Source organism: Pelodiscus sinensis, chromosome 7 (genome assembly GCF_049634645.1).
Source record: "Pelodiscus sinensis isolate JC-2024 chromosome 7, ASM4963464v1, whole genome shotgun sequence".
NCBI classification, from domain to species: domain Eukaryota; kingdom Metazoa; phylum Chordata; order Testudines; family Trionychidae; genus Pelodiscus; species Pelodiscus sinensis.
In genome coordinates, this window is record NC_134717.1 from 6054014 (window position 1) to 6070212 (window position 16199).

Consider the following 16199-nt stretch of genomic DNA (forward strand, 5'->3'; position numbering starts at 1 on the left):
AGGAAGAAGGATCTAGTTGCCTGCTAGCTAGGCTACCTCAGACAGAGCAGTGCTGGGGAAAGGCAGAGTAAGCCAGGGAGCTCCAGGCTGAGGCCCAGAGACAGGAGTCTGAGGGATAGGAGGGCTGCAGGGAGGCATCCAGAGCAGGAGAAGGCAGCAGATCCCCACCTCCTTGTCAATGATGAGCGGCTATTTCAGATGGCAGTTTGCCCCTGAGGTAAGGGGTTAGATGAGGACTGGCAGTGGGTCACTGAGGCAAAATGGGTTTAGGGGCTTGGGGGTTCCCTGAGGGAGAAGAACCCAGAGTGTAGGGACACTGCAGCAGGGCAGTACCTGGAGGGAAGGATGCCACAGCCTGGGAGAGACGCAGGCCCTAACGCAAGGTGGCAGAGCCATTACCAAACAGGGAACAGCAGGCAAGACACAAGCCAGAAGGGGACACTCCGGTGCTGAGTGTCACTAATGCCCAGAGTGACCAGCAGGAGGTGCTGCGGCAGTGAGTTTCACCATGTTACAGTTCCCTTCTGGCTTTAATCTCTGAATCTCCCGAGCCTTTTCCACACAGAGAATCCAGAGTGTGTGTCTGGTCAAGAGCAGTGTGTGCCTAAGAGCTGTATCATGGCAGAGACAAAATAAGCTGTCTCAAGCGTCAAAATAATGGAACGCCTGCGTTGAAAGCTGTCAAAGCAAGGTGAGCAGAAAGAACGGGCTTGTTTTCCAAAGTTACACAGAGAGACAGGCAGTGCCTTGTGGCTGAGGTGTCTCGGGAAATGACAATAGTCGCAGGCAACTGCTATTTTGTTTCTGTTGTAGGCAGCAGCAGGACCAGCCCAGCAAAACAACCAGCAGAAGCTGATCTACTTATTGGAAGTGTAGCTGCCTCCATGTTTGGGGTGTTCATTGTAGCACCTTGTAAAATGTGTGTGAGGGGGGAGTTTCATGTAACTTCACTGAATCGCTGACACCTACAAAGAATGACGTAGGAGGCAGGTTTAAAAACACACGCCACCCTCTCTGGAAAGCTGAGTCACTCAGAGTGCCTCTTGGTTTTATACGGCCACTTTATTATTTGTAGAACAGTCTAGAATAAGGCAGACTGAAGGAAGGGAGCATCCTCCATATGATCTGTTGATTATATTGTAAAACACGGGGGTTTCTTTTTTTTTAATTTTGTTTATGCAAGCCACTGGGGTTCTCTGTCACTCCAGCACCAGCAGGGAAAAAGCAGTAAATAATATGGCTGCCGGAGGACTTGATAGGACAAGTTCCAAAAAGATCACTAAAATATCAGAGGTTCATGATCAATGTGCCCTCTAATTGTTTCCATTTGTGTGTGAAATACATTTTGTTATGTGCACTGAGGCATATGTGGGTGTGTACCACCCACAGAAACAAATGCTGTGGGCACCATGGGCACTTTTCTATTCAGCTGGGTGGCATCTGAATCTCTCCTGGGGGGGGCACCCAATCACTTAGCATAGAGGGAACACTGTTCATGTTGTGTGGATTCTCTGCTGCCTGTGTGAAAACAAGGAAATGGAACTTGGTCATCACCCTGCGAGGGTTTGGCAAGAAAGGTTAATGTGATCCTTGGGGGGGAAAGCTTGCTTGGGAATCAGGAGGTTTATTTTACCTGTGTATTAGGTAGTAGTGTGACTGCTGCGAGAATAGTGTGTCTAGCTGGGCTGGCCACATTCAGAAAGAATGTTGATTAATTGGAGAGATCAGAGAATGATTAAGGGGTTGGGAAAACATGCCTTATAGTGAGAGTCTTAAGGAGCTCAATCTATTTAGCATAACAAAGAGACTATTAAAGGGGCGACTTGGTCACAGAATACAAGTACCTCCAGGAGGAACAAATATGTAATTGTAGGTTCTTCAGTCCAGCAGATGAATGTTACAATGATCCAGTGGCTAGAAGTTGGGCTTAGACTGGAAATACAGTGTACATTTCCAACAGCGAGAGCGATTCATCATTGGTTGAGGGTTGAGGTGGATTCTCTTTCATGGGAAATTTTTTCATCAAAATGGGATGTTTCTCTTGCAGAAACACCATAGTTCAAAGAGGATTTATTTCAGAGAAGTCCTGTATTTAAACAGGAGGGCAGACTAGATGATCACAGTGCACTGTTGTCATCTTTAGAAGCCCCCAAGGAGAGGCAGCTGGTTGGATCTATCCCTGGCCCCTCTGGAGAAAGAGCATCGGAAGTCTTCATTCAATGGGTATGTCTACACTATAGCTTTTTTTTTTGGTGGCCGGGGTGGGGAGGAAGCAGGGGAGAAAACTACGCAAATTGTGCCCATGAAGACTGGGCCAAATGGCAAAAAAACCTCCTCTTTTGGATGAGCCCTTATTCCTTGCAGAACGAGGTATACAGGGCTCCCCGAAAGAGCGCGTCTGCTCTTCCGCAAGAAAAAGGGGAAGAGCAAACGCATTACCTGGATGCAGCGGAGTTTTACCGGGATACCCCTGCAGTACAGACATAGCCAAGGAGAAGAAGGGTCACTAGCCTTGGTGAAAGAAGACAGAAATGGCCAACTCGGCTGCAGAAAGGGTTGGAAACATGGTGGAACAATAACCATCAATGGGATGCTGGAATACGGGAGTACAAAACATATGGCAATGACAGGGAAGGTCGTGCTGGTGGGAGGGTGGCAGTATGTGAGAGAGAAAAGAGAGTCAACTATAAAGAGAATCGTCAATCGAACCATACCCTAGAATCTTTATGGACAGACATTCCATGTTTTGACAATGGAAGTCTAGCAGTTTGACTATACTACTGACCACCTGACCGGGATGGTGACTGAAATGTTCAGAGAGATGAAGGAAGCTACAATGTGGAAAACCCAATAATAATGGGGGATTTCAATTATCCCCATATTGACTGTGTACCTGTTGCTTCCGGATGAGATGGAGAAAGAATTTCTAGACCCCTTGTATGACAGCTTTGTGGAGCAGCTAATCCTGGAAAAATCCACCAGGAGAAAGGGAATTCTGATCAAGTCAGTAAATCTAACTTCACTGCTAGCCAAATAGTTGGAAATTAGAGTAATGGACAGAATTATCAGACATAAATCAATATATGTTGGGGAAGAGTCAACATGGTTATGTAAAGAGAAATCATGCCTTACCAATCTATTAAAATGACCTGAGTGTGGTAACAAGCATGTAGAAAAAGTGTGTTCCAGCTAATATAGAGTATTCTGAATGTTAATGTCTTTTTTTACAAGGTCCCACACACCAACGGTTCTTGGGCAATGTAAACAGCAATGGGATAAAAGAAGAAGTTCACTCATAGATCACTTCATAAACTCCTCCCTTTTCAAATCCAAATTCTGAGTTTTAGGCACTAGAAACAGGACCGAGTCATGAAAAATACTATCTGTGGAACTGCTTGCCACAGGAGATTAGACTGAGATCAGGCCATCTGCACATCTAGATGCCTTCCCCTAGAATTTGTACATTTAAACCAAGGAGACTTCTATAGCCACAAAATCATGCTCGTTAACCCTACTGCCTTGGGGGAATGTACTCTTTCATTGTGCTCACTGCTTTGGTTACCAAGGTGAAAAATAATATATTAGCACACCTAAGAGAGACCCTGGTCCTCTGTTTAATCTCATAAGTGTGCTGGACTCCAAAGCCATGGTCAAGTCAAGTGGCACAATGATGATTCCCCAAATCCTCTTGAAATCCTTCATCATGAGCCCTATCTTCATCTGAGGTGTTAGTCAGCTGAGAATATAGGTTACCAGCACCTACCCCCAGCACATGCCATTTGTTCTGGCAAAGCATCCCATCACAAAAAATTATTCTCCTCAAGTACTCATGAAATCATAGAAGATTAGAGTTGGAAGAAGATCATCTAGTCCAACTCCTTGCCCAAAGCCGGACTAGCTCTATCTAAATTACCCCAACCAGGGCTTTGTCAAGCCAGAACTTAAATCAATCTACTCCCCACTCAGATATCTATACACACACTGATTTTGTGTAGGTGGATACATCAATATATAGATAGACACACAACACGGATTTTTTTTTTCAGGAGCTTTCTGAATTCTTTACCTTTGAGGCATTTCCTTGTCTCATAAGCGAGTGATGTGATCTTTTGTCTAATGTTTGTGTTAGGCAGACCCAGTGGCTGCCCATCAGCATGGAAAAGATAATGGGTGAGTAAAATAAATAGCATTTGAAGAGTATTATGGGGAAAACTACATAAATAATCATTTCCTCAAGTTTGCTAAGTGCAGGCTGCAATGAATGATTAAATGGACTGAGAGAAAGCAAAGCTCGGAGTGACTGAGACCGTTTCCTCCTCAGCATGCTTATCTAGTGGCATGGATTGTGATGCTATTGAGTGAGTCAATCCGGTTGTTCTTTTTGCTCTGTTTGTACAGCGTCTAGCACAGCGAAGCCTTGATGAGGATTCCTAAGCACTATTGCACTACAGAGACATAACAGGAAAGGTGTCGGACGTGTTCAGACACTTGAACATAACTTGATCGTTGAGCCGAAACTTAATGGGAGGCGAGACCTTCATGGTCTAGAGCTTAGTTAATATAAATCCAAGGGGTGTGACAACAGTATTTTATTCTTACCTTTGCTTAGACACAAGGTTGCAGCCTCCTCTTTCAAATGCAGGATCTTGCCACACTTCTCCATGCTTTTGTTATGCTGAAAGTGGCTTCCTATGATACACTCTCTAGGGCTGCACATTATAACCAGGCAGAAAATTCAGCCTGTACAGCCTGCTGCTGCTTAGCAGCTCAGATGTTTTCTTGCCAAAAGCAATTCACACCTCTGCACTATGCTTTGCACAGGTTTGCAGTGCACTGACTAGCTACAATTTGAAGTGTTTCTAGCCCAGCAAGCCTAACTTAATGGGTTGCATCTGGGTTATCTCAGAGATTGCCTTTATCCTTACATGATACCATGGCTAGTGCTGGTCATTTTTCCCCCCCTCTGAATGTTTTTCCATCAGAAAATGCTGATGTGATCAAACTGAAACTCTGGTAAGTCTGAAATTTTTTGTGCTTGTTTTGATCTTATTGAATCTCTTCCTTTTAACTTTGTTTTCATGTGGCATCTTAAAAGTTCTGGGCATGAGGGCTTGGCAACAAGATAACCCAATGTTTTGGAAAGGGATCATAGAGGGAATGGGATCCAAAATAAGGCAACATTTAATGGTTAAACTACAGCTTCAAAAAGCAGATTTCATCAGACAAAAGTTGTCCAGAGAACACCAACTGACTAAGGAAGGCATCAGGGGGTTACATGGGGTGAATCTAGCACATGATCCTCTCAGAAATATGTATTTCCTTTCTGGAATGTTTAAGCCATCATTGCACTAGTAGATGAGTAGGAATGCCTGAGGCTGAGGTAAGTGTTCCAGACGTGAATGAAATGCTTTTTAGCAATGTCTCTGGCAGCCAATGCCATGAGGTGGAATAGCTAGTTTGTGCTGGCAAGGTTAGGACAGCTTGTATCTGTACGGTTTCTGATCATTCCGTCCAGCAACTCTGGCATTGACCAACACTGACGCACAAAGGTCAACAGACTAGAAAAGAGGAAGACAGCAGGCAAGACTCTGGCTTCCTTTACATCAAAGAAACTCCTTTAATGCCCACTGTATTGAGGACAGTGGAGTTCCTCTGTATATAGAGGCGTGAGATTAGAATACCCGGGTACCAAATACTTTGCACTACATGATTACCCTCGTTCTAGTTGATAAAAACCAGATCTGGTTCTATAGGTACAGACAGGACAGATAAAATCACCTGTTTTCACTTTGTTATAAGGGCCTGTTTTCAGTTGCTTATAATTTTCCCCAGCTAACCATTTGGGATGAATTTTTTTTTATTGGCCTCAGGACAATTTGGGGGCAGGTGTTCCGGGGAGGCGCGTGGTAAAATTTCAGTCATTTTTGAGACTGCGACTAAAGAGAAAATTTCCTGAGGGGAACCACACCAAAGTCCATGTGAAAATGACATAAAGGTTGCAAAAGTTGAGCGCCCAACTTTTAGGATAGGAAATACCAGCATTGAGCTTGCCCATGCAACCTTAATTTGGACCCCTTGTCCAGAAGTACATGACGATCACAAACGCTTTCCTCCACAAGACCGCCAACCACTTATATAAAGGCAAGAGGAAATTCAGGCCAACGGTCAGTGAATTGAGGCAACTGGGTGGCACAGGTCAGAACTAAGTTCATAAACTCATCACATCCTGCCCCCCCCCCCCCCCCCCATACACACACTCCATGCACGCTGTTGCTTTATCTCATGTTGACAAATCCAGTTTCTTAAAAACAAAAGAGACACCAACAGACACCCCAAGCACTGGAATTCATCAGGGAAAAAAAGTCCAGATCCCTTAAGCCAGGTTTCTGAAGAAAGGAAACTGTTTCCTCACTCAGATTGGCAGAACACACGCAGAGGACATTTCTCTCCCATTATCTATTTTCTTGAAGCGGCCTGCAATTCTTCATGAATTGATCCTTTCACAAATAGAAATGCTGTGGTTTCCAGTGCCATCTAAGGGTACGTCTAGACTACAGGCTTTTGTCGACAGATTCTGTTGACAAAGCTTCTGTCGACAAAGAGCGTCTAGACTACAGTCAGTTCTGTTGATAAAGCAAGCTGCTTTATCAACATGAGAATGTAGACGCAAAGGACAGTGTAGATGCAATAATGCCTTCTGTCTACAGAACTTTGTCGACAAAAGGCGTTATTCCTCGTAGAATGAGGTTTACCGCTGTCGACAAAACTGCCGAATTCTGTTGACATTATGTCGACAGAACTCGGCAGTAGTGTAGATGTAGGTATAGTTTTGTCGACAAAAGGCCAGTTTTGTCGACAAAACCCTGTAGTCACACACACCCTAAGTGTAAGATGCCTCCGCTTGGTTGGTTCAGCCTCCCAGTAACCGTCCACGATGAATCACTGGAAAGATTACAAAATTCTTCAGTGCTGCTTCTGAGACACAACTCCAGCCAGCTGGAGAATCTGTACAGTTGTTTCAGGCTCTGCATACAGTCCATTTAGACTTTTTTTTTAAAAGGAGAATTGTTCATTTGTTTCATTACAACAATTTAATCAGAACACCCATCCGAAAAATAGAAAAATGTCAAGTGGCTATTACAGCTCTCTAGCATGAACGAGATGCAGCCGCTTGCAAATATTAAATGGGAATGATTTTGAGGGGGAAAAAATACATATTAGAGGGCTCATTGTCCCACATCACATTTCCCCCCCTTAGATTTGATCACGCAGAACGCTAGTGCCTGGTGGGATAACGAGCAGAGCCGTGAGGCATCGGGCTTGATAGGAGCAGTCAGGACTCAGAGTGGGCACTAAGCTTGTGGAGGAGGTTCTGTGTTCCAAGCAACTCTCCGTCGCTTCTGTGGCTAACCAGAGACTCAGTTCTAATCCTTCTTGTGCAGGGGTGAATCAGGCACAGCTTGCTGAAGCTAGTGGATTTAATAATTACAGCAGGCAAATGAAATGTGAAGGGGTAACCTGCATCACAAAGAGATGGTAGCTAAAAACAAACAAGCATTCAAAGCCAGGTCCTTAGTTGAGGTGGGACAAGGGATGAGAGAGCAGCATTTTGCTCACTTTGGGCTGAAGGAGTGGCCTGTGCCAGCAGCTTCAAAACAGTCACTGGGGGGTGACCCGAGATGTATTTTTATCATTTACAGCCACTCTAACCCCAGTTCCCTATTCAGTCACTGTCTGCATAATGGAAGTGGGGGGTTAACAAGAGGCAGAATGCTATGAATCAGTAAATAGCACCTGGGGTAGTTTAAAGATCAGAACGTGGCCTTCAAGCAGAAACTACACACTAATACATATACACTCCAATTCCAGTGTGAGACACCTGCTGCTTGAGCTAACTTTATGAGTTGAGGTGACAGAACAAAGCTGGTACAATTTATACATCAGTCTGGGATGTGTTAACAGGAGTGTTGTGAGCAAGATACAAGAAGTCATTCTTCCGCTCTACTCTGCAGTGACTGGACCTCAGTTGGAGTATTGTGCCCAGTTCTGGGCACCAAGTTTCAAGAAAGATGTGGAGAAATTGGAGAAGGTCCAGAGAAGAGCAATAAGAATGATTAAAGGTCTAGAAAACATGACCTATTAGGGAAGACTGAGAGGGGACATGATAGCAGCTTTCAATTACCTAAAAGGGTGTTACAAGGAGGAGAGAGAAATATTATTCTCCTTAATTTCTGATAATAGGACAAGAAGCAATGGATTTCAAATGCAGCAAGGAAGGAATAGGTTGGATATTAGGAAAACTTCCTACCTGTCAGGATGGTTAAACACTGGAATAAATTGCCTACGGAGATTATGGAATCTCCATCACTAGAGATATTTAAGAGCAGGTTGGATAGACATTTATCAGGGATGATCTAGATGGTGTTTGGTCCTGCCGTGAGGGCAGGGGACTGGACTCGATGACCTCTTGAGGTTTCTTCCTGTTCTAGAATTCTATGGTTCATTTAATTCTCTATCTCATTTTCTCCCACTCTGGTCCTTTCCTCTTGGTTTTTCCATAGACGCATATGCCTCAATTTCCAGCATGTGTGTTGATCTACTGATCACTGTCAATGGGAGCTGCTGTGTGCTGGAAAAAAATCTAACTTCTTATTTTTACATAGCTAAATGGAAAACACAGCTCTCTCTTGGAAACATGGCCCTTGCTGTGGGTGTTGAACATTTCTGAAAGTTATGGTCCTCATGTATAAAGACAGAGTGAAAGGAGCGCTGTAAAATTCATGTCATATTGATTTGATTCTTGGAAGGAATGCAGAAATGCAACAGAGGGGTTCAAAAAGGCTAGAGAGAGAATTTTTCCTGTAACTTGTGAAATGTCTCTTATGTCTGCTCACAAGTATTTTGGATCTAGGTATAATCAACTGCATTGAAACACATTTCTCATCCACAGTTTTAGGCTAATGAATAATTCAGATCCTCCTCAATTGGTTTACTCTGCTCCTCAGTATTCATACTTTTTTCACATTTATTATCTGTGGCACTGGAAAAGAACCTTTCAAAGCCCTTCTTCAAATTGCTCACATGGATAAACTCATCATCTTGTTAACAATCAAGCATGCCTGCAGATCAATGACACTACGACTATATTGTTACCTTTCTCTGTTAATTTTTAGATTTCTACAGTATGTGTAAATCGGACACTGATTCTTTTAAAACACCTGGGTACATGTAGACGTCAAGCAAAGATGACTTCAAAGTAAAACTGTACTCTACCAAAGCTATTTAAGATGAGAGAGGGGTCTAAACTAAAACTAACATCCCCTAACTTTGGGATAGCTTGGATACAAATCTCTACCTGAACTTTGTGGCAACGGTACACTTATTTTGAAGATATGGTTTATGAAAGAATTTTGTGCAAAGTTTTCCTCAAGTTTTAAAATGTCTGGATGATTTTTTATTTTAGCTGTTTTTCATGGCCTTGCACCTCTGTGTTTCCAGCCACAAATAGGCTGGTTAAAAGGGAGTTTTAGTGGTTGTGGTATGGGACTGGAAGATCTAGATTCAAATCCCAGTTCAGCTGGACATCCTGGGTGACCTTGGCCACACAGGGTAAATTATGTGACCTCCAGTTCCCTTGATAAAATGGGGTTAATACCAGTCCACCTCAAAGGATGTTAGAAGGATAAATGCAAAAATTGAACGTGCATCATTCACATGCTATAATGGCAAGAGCTGTGTTGCTAGACAAAGACTATACATACCTGCACTCATGCTATTATTTTACAGTTTTGCAAACCCAAGCGTGGCTACGTCTACATTGCACATTCTTGTGCAAGAAGATATGCAAATGAGGTGCGGTGATGACTATCGCCATGCCTCATTTGCATACCTAATGAGCCACCATTTTTGCGTAAGGGGCTTTTGCGCAAGAAGGAGCAGTCTCCACTACTCCTTCTTGTGCCAAAAACCCTTTTTGTGCAAGAAAATAAGCGGCAGAATGGCTCTTGCACAAGAGGGGTGGTTTGCACAAGAAGGAGCAGTGCAGACTGCTCCTTCTTATGCAAAAGCCCCTTGCGCAAAATGGCAGCTCATTAAGTATGCAAATGAGTCGTGGTGATATTCATTGCCGCACCTCATTTGCGTATCTTTTTACACAAGAATGCTCAATGTAAACATAGCCAAGTAGTTTAGACAGTTTATGGCTAAGCAACAAACTGAACCTCCAGATGAATTTGAAGTTACCTGTCCACGTGTATTAGGCCCAGATGAGACATGCAGAAGACTTGCTCCCTATACATTACATGCTTTCTGCTGTAATCTGATTTTCTTCTTGCTTCAAGCTTCCTTTCTGTGTAAAAATGTTTGCAAATTTAGCAGTGAAGCTGAAGGAAAATAAAACCCCAAACCTTCCTGTTCCTTGGTGCCACTTTGTGACCTTCACATCTGGTGGAACGCAGCTGTCACTTTCAGACTTCATCTTTCCCATAAAAAACCTGAAAATAGCCTGCCCCAGTGTAAGGAGCTGTGGTAAATGTTATAGTTCAGACCGGGTATGCTATGTCACATGGTTTGGAGCCAATGTCCCAGTGCTTCCAGCAAGGAGATGTTGGAAAATGCCAGGAGGGTGCTGAAGATAGGAGTCAGAGAAAAATCTGAAGGAGAAAGTCTTTTAAAGTTCTCCAGAATAACTCAGAATTGTCTGAGTTCTTAGCTCTGCCTGTAATGGAGGAGTTTAGAGGTACAGTGGCCTGGATGTACCCCTAAACCACTCCTGCCTGTAACAGAGGAGTTTAGGGGTACAGTGGCCTGGGTGACCGTTTTGACCTGTTCCAGTTCTAATTCCTGGGGGTTGTAAAAAGAGAGAAGTCTGAAAAAGCTGGAGCATGCCATTTCTTTAGAGGGAGGAAATGTCAAGGCATATGACCATCTCCCTCACCCCCCCCCCCCAAAAAAAATCATGACCTTAATATTGCCTGAATGTAAGTTATCTGCTTGGAGTGACGATTATTTAGTGGTACTGGGGAAAAAAGTGCTAAATGGTGCTGCATTCTGTGTGTCACCACAGTGCTTTGGGTCAGACCTCCGTGCATTGCATGCATACGCTGGCTTTCCTATGAGGGAGACAGCAAGAGGATGAGGAATGAAATACTCCACAGGGCCAGTGAATACTTCTCCTACCCTGCCAGAGAAAAGATTCCACCTAGGAACCTTGGAAATGCAGGTCGAGGCACGATTCCATAGTCACTTCCCCCGTCGAGTGCTGGAATGTAAGTCAGCGTGACTCCAAAGAGCTTTGAGAGGAGTGGTCACCTTGCAGATCCCACCGTGCAACAGCCCCCTCCCCTACCCCCGCTGCCTCGATAATAGTAACTGAAAGAATTTGTCCCATATTTTGGAAATGGGGAATGGAAAGAACCAGTGATTATGACTCTCAACTTTTCTACAGCATGAACCTCCATACCAGGATCCACACCATCCCAGCCCCCTACAACCATTCCTCTAGCCAGGACTCCAGTCCCATGCAGAAATATGGGAAGGGCTTTGGTCATTGTGACACTCAAGTGCTGTACTCTTGATTCAGCTCATGAAGTTTGGGCGGCAAATATAAACCACCTTGTTATACTGCTAGGCTGCTGTTTGGACCCCCAGGTGCTATTCTAGTCTAGATATGATGATGTGCACAAAGTGTATGTTGACTTTTAATTGTTCTGTGCTTCCTGCTCCCAAGGCATGCGATACAGCCAATGTGATGTCTGTAGGGAGATCTATCTCCTTTCCCACCCAGTCAAATTTTCCGGGACTCTCCTCTCCAGAGAGGTTGTCAGTCCCTTTTTTTTATTATGTGCATAGATGATCAAATCTCTGTGTGTGTCACGGCACAGAGATCAGGCTATCATCAACTCTCGCCTGTGCTGCTCCGGTGATGCCCCCTGACACCGGTAGGTCACTTAGAGAGACATTTTCAAAGTGACAAAGGGTGTTAGGTGCCCCATTCTCAATGAAAATTGCTGGGAATTGGGCACACAACTCCACCAGTGATTTTTTTTAAAAATCTCCCTGTGACAGGGTGGACCATGCCCCAAAGATCCCTGCTAGAGGCTTGTGGCCTTGCCATACCCCATTCAGAAAACCATAGAGAACATCCTCCAAGAAAGCTAGAGTGGAACAAAGGACATAACCAATCAGGGCCCAGCAAGCCTGTTAAAAGGAAGCTGTTGGTCCAGAGTGAGGCAGTTCCTCCTTGGAGCTCTAGAGGCTCAGACAAGGCTGGAGTGCTAAGTTGCAGAAGAGCTGCCACCGCAAGGAGTGGAGGTTCAGGAACTGAGCCAAAAGGAAGTCACTCATGTGAGGTGAGTGATGTCCCATTACATTCCCCTCTACCATCTGTGCCTTGGTTTTCCCAGTTCCTTTCTACCTCACCCAGGCCTGGCAGGGCCTCATTCAGCAATGATGGTAGTGAGTCTAGAACACAAAAAGCTAGATAATTTGTGTACTTTATTTATCATTTGCATTTTTTTCCAAGTCAGGCATGGAGCACGAGCTTGCAAGGGGAATAGGCAAGTTTTTCAACTCTCACAAGGTGCAGGCAAAGAGCACTTTATTAACCTTGGCTTTGTCAACTCTTAATATAATAGTTCAAGTGATATTTTCTCTTCTCCATTGAGTCAGCAAGAAACTGCTAGTTGTGTGTACTACAATATCCTGCTGTTTTGACGTGCCATCTCCTTTTCCACGTGCTTGTATGTACAACAAGCTGTTGTACAGGTTGAAACTCTCTAGTCCAGCACTTTAGCCTGGAAAAATCCATGGTCCAGCACGAGTTTAGTTGGCCAGATGTCCTTTTTTCATGGGTGTGGCCAAGTTTCCTATGGTCCCATAAAGTTTATTTACAGCCACCAGTCCTGGCTTTCAGAAGACATATAGGGGTAAATTAGAGCTAAATAACAGCACAGAGCACTGAGAGACCAGCAAGCAGTGGAAGTGTTAATAATGCTGCTAAACATAAGCATATTGTGTATGCTTTAGCTACTTATTTCCTTGTGGCAATACAGTAAAATTTCATAACACTTTGAGAGGGAGATCCCTTGACGCAGCCTCGGGTGTGGCTGGGCCAAGCTCCCATGGTCCCCTATCTCTTGGTTTATTCTAGCCCTCTCGGTGTGGTGCCCCCAACATCGGGCAACCAATGGCCCTGTCGGGGCTCCCTTACTGAATGGGCACCGTGACTATCCTCCACCCTTACCCCAGCAGAGATAACACCCAGGGTCCTCAGTCTGGTCCCTTGTATGGCTGTCCAGCTGGTGAGGGACGGGGCCTCGCCTAGCGTTTCCCTGCGGGGAAGGGAGACCCAGGCCTGCCCTCACTCAAGGGTCCCAGCCCAGGGCCCTAAGGACAGGGTCAGCATGGTCCCTGCCTAGCTGGCAGAGAATCCTCAACTCGCCAGCCTATGGGCTCTAGCACAGCCCTGCCCTGGGCCACTTTCTACCCCTCCTGCTACCCTCTTACAGCCATACTGGGGCTATGGGTCCGTCCTCGGTGCTCCCCAGACCTGCCTCCATCTCCTGTCCACTCTCCTCCTCCCCTCTCCAGTTCCAGGGCCGGCTTTTCCTGCCCCACCTTTTCCATGAGGTAAAACAGTTAACTCAAACTAAGGACCTAGTTCGAGTTAACGTTTGACTGCCGCGTGTAGCCGTGGGCAGTTAGTTCAGACTAAGGGGATTTAAAAATGGCGCCTGGACGGGAAGATGCAAATAAAGCCCAGGATATTTAAATCCTGGGCTTCATTTGCAACTTTGAATGCCTATATTAGCCTCCCTGGTTCGAACTAGGGGGATAGTGTAGACATACACAGGGGCTACGTCTACACTGGCATGATTTTCCGGAAATGCTTTTTCCGGAAATGCTTTTAATGGAAAAGTTTTCCATTAAAAGCATTTTTGGAAAAATCGCGTCTAGATTGGCAGGATGCTTTTCCGCAAAAGCACTTTTGCAGAAAAGCGTCCGTGACCAATCTAGATGCGGTTTTCCGCAAAAAAGCCCCGATCACCATTTTCACGATCAGGGCTTTTTTGCGGAAAACAGTACTATGCTGTCTACACTGGCCCTTTTGCACAAAAGTCTTTCAGAAAAAGACTTTTGCCCAAACGGGAGCAGCATAATATTTCCGGAAAAGCACTGATGATTTTACATGAGATCGTCAGTGCTTTTCCGGAAATTCAAGCGGCCAGTGTAGACAGCTGGCAAGTTTTTCCGCAAAATCATCTGATTTTGCGGAAAAACTTGCCAGTCTAGACACAGACAGGGTGTTTAAGCACTGGAATAAATTGCCTAGGGAGGTTGTGGAATCTCCATCACTGGAGATATTTAAGAGCAGGTTAGATAAACATCTATCAGGGATGGTCTAGATGGTGCCTGGTCCTGCTGCGAGGGCAGGGGACTGGAGTTGATGATATCTTGAGGTCTTTTCCACTTCTAGGATTCTATGATTGTTACCAGCTCCCTGGCTTTATAGAGGCCCACCCTCTTCCTCTTCCCCCCCACATTCCTGCACAAGTGAACTTCTCTTCTCTAGGACTTTCCTCATTTGCAGCTTAATGGGCTCATTAGACTATCTGGCCCACATTAACCCCTTCAGAGAGATATGGAGTGAATACCCCATCACAGCACTAAAACAGTGGAGTCAGCTGCCATCAATAGTCCCTTTTGGAAAATCTTAGCCCCTCGGTTTGTACAGTACCTAGCACCATGGAACCCCAGCCTGTTTAAAACCTCCAGGCATGTCGCTTCTGCAACACAAATAGTAAACAACCACCCAGCAGCTGAGGATCTGGGTCAGTAGGCAGATGGGGATGAACAGGATCACATTCATCAAAATGTGTTCTGAGAGTTTCTAAAGGGCTAGCTAAAAAGAAGCCTTCATTATTCACCACAATGAAAGCCTTCAAAAGCTATTGGTTATTGTGCTCTGCTGTATTCTTAAGGGTCAATGTACCCACTAGAGGGAAGAAACAATTTTCCGGCTGAGAAGGCCACCCTGATGGGTAACACATGTGCACCCACGTTGAGGTTGCCATTCAAAATAAGAGCGGCTGGGGAAGGAAATGGTGTAATACTCACGGGCTCTCTCCTGCATCTGCACTTTAATTTCCCCTGAGAGTGTCACCCTTGCACGATAGTATGTTTCACAGCATGGCTGAAGGGGAACTCACTCCTTTGAACTATAATTCACAGTGGGGGTGAGCGGGGATCCTCTACCAGAAGGCCCCAGATCCATCTGCTCAATCCCCTCCATCCCATTCACAAAAACGTTACGGTCCACAAGCTCTGTTCCCAAAAAAGCATCATAAATATCAGCATGCTGAGTAATCAGACTGACAGCAGCTTCCTACTAGAAAAAGAGATCTAATGCATGTCAGCATCTGACAGGCCCACAGTCTGCCAAGTTGCCAGCTGAGAATAGCTCATGCCATTTTCTCCCTGTCGGGACTGTTGAAAGAACAGACCATTGTTGTCTGGAATAGACACGCTTCAGCCAAGGGTCGTCAGGTCTTGTTGGCAGGGCTTGGCTTGATCTGTTCTTTTTTTTTTTTTTTTAAGCCCTCTCTTCCAAGTGTACATAGCAATTGTTTCCCAGTCGGAGTGGTTGTTTCCACTCCTGAATGCAGCTGGTGATTCTAAGTGTAGAGGGCACCCATCCTTCTTTGAAACAGGAGGGGCACAAATACTATCAACAGCTTGAAGAATTAATGACAGTGATTGAAAAAGAAAGACAAGAAGCTCACACCAAAAATAGGTGCGCATAAGCATTCTCGACTGAGACATTAAATATTAACATTCAAAATACCAATCTGCTGCTGGGGTTTGGAGAGTTAGTTCTTTCTTCTTCCTGTTTTTTTTAAGCTGTTGTTAATTAGCTCTTATCTTCCGTAGACCTAACTTATCCAGCTGGAGAAACCATGCCATCGATCACACCGGCGTTTTCTTCACACGGCCTTATTATTCTGCTTTAGAATTCAAGTAGTTCTGGAAGCGTGGTTCCATTTTTAGTTGGCCTTCATTACAGTGCTCTGACCCCAGGCCAGTCCGTTTAAATGAATGTCCTGGAAATGTCATCACTGGTAAATTTACAGGCAATCGGTGCCTAAAAATAACAGGTACAATCGTTTTATGAGCAACCGTAGTTGAGAAGGTCCAGTGAA

At 44.8% G+C, this 16199-nt stretch overlaps 1 long non-coding RNA gene across 1 annotated transcript in view; it reads left to right on the top strand.

Moving 5' to 3' along the window:
• Positions 1-4617: 4617 nt before the first annotated feature.
• LOC142830279 (uncharacterized) overlaps positions 4618-16199 on the top strand; it is a 36661-nt gene continuing 25079 nt past the window's right edge. The window contains exon 1 of the long non-coding RNA XR_012905427.1: positions 4618-5013. This is a non-coding gene — a long non-coding RNA (uncharacterized LOC142830279). The remainder of the gene's footprint in view (positions 5014-16199) is intronic.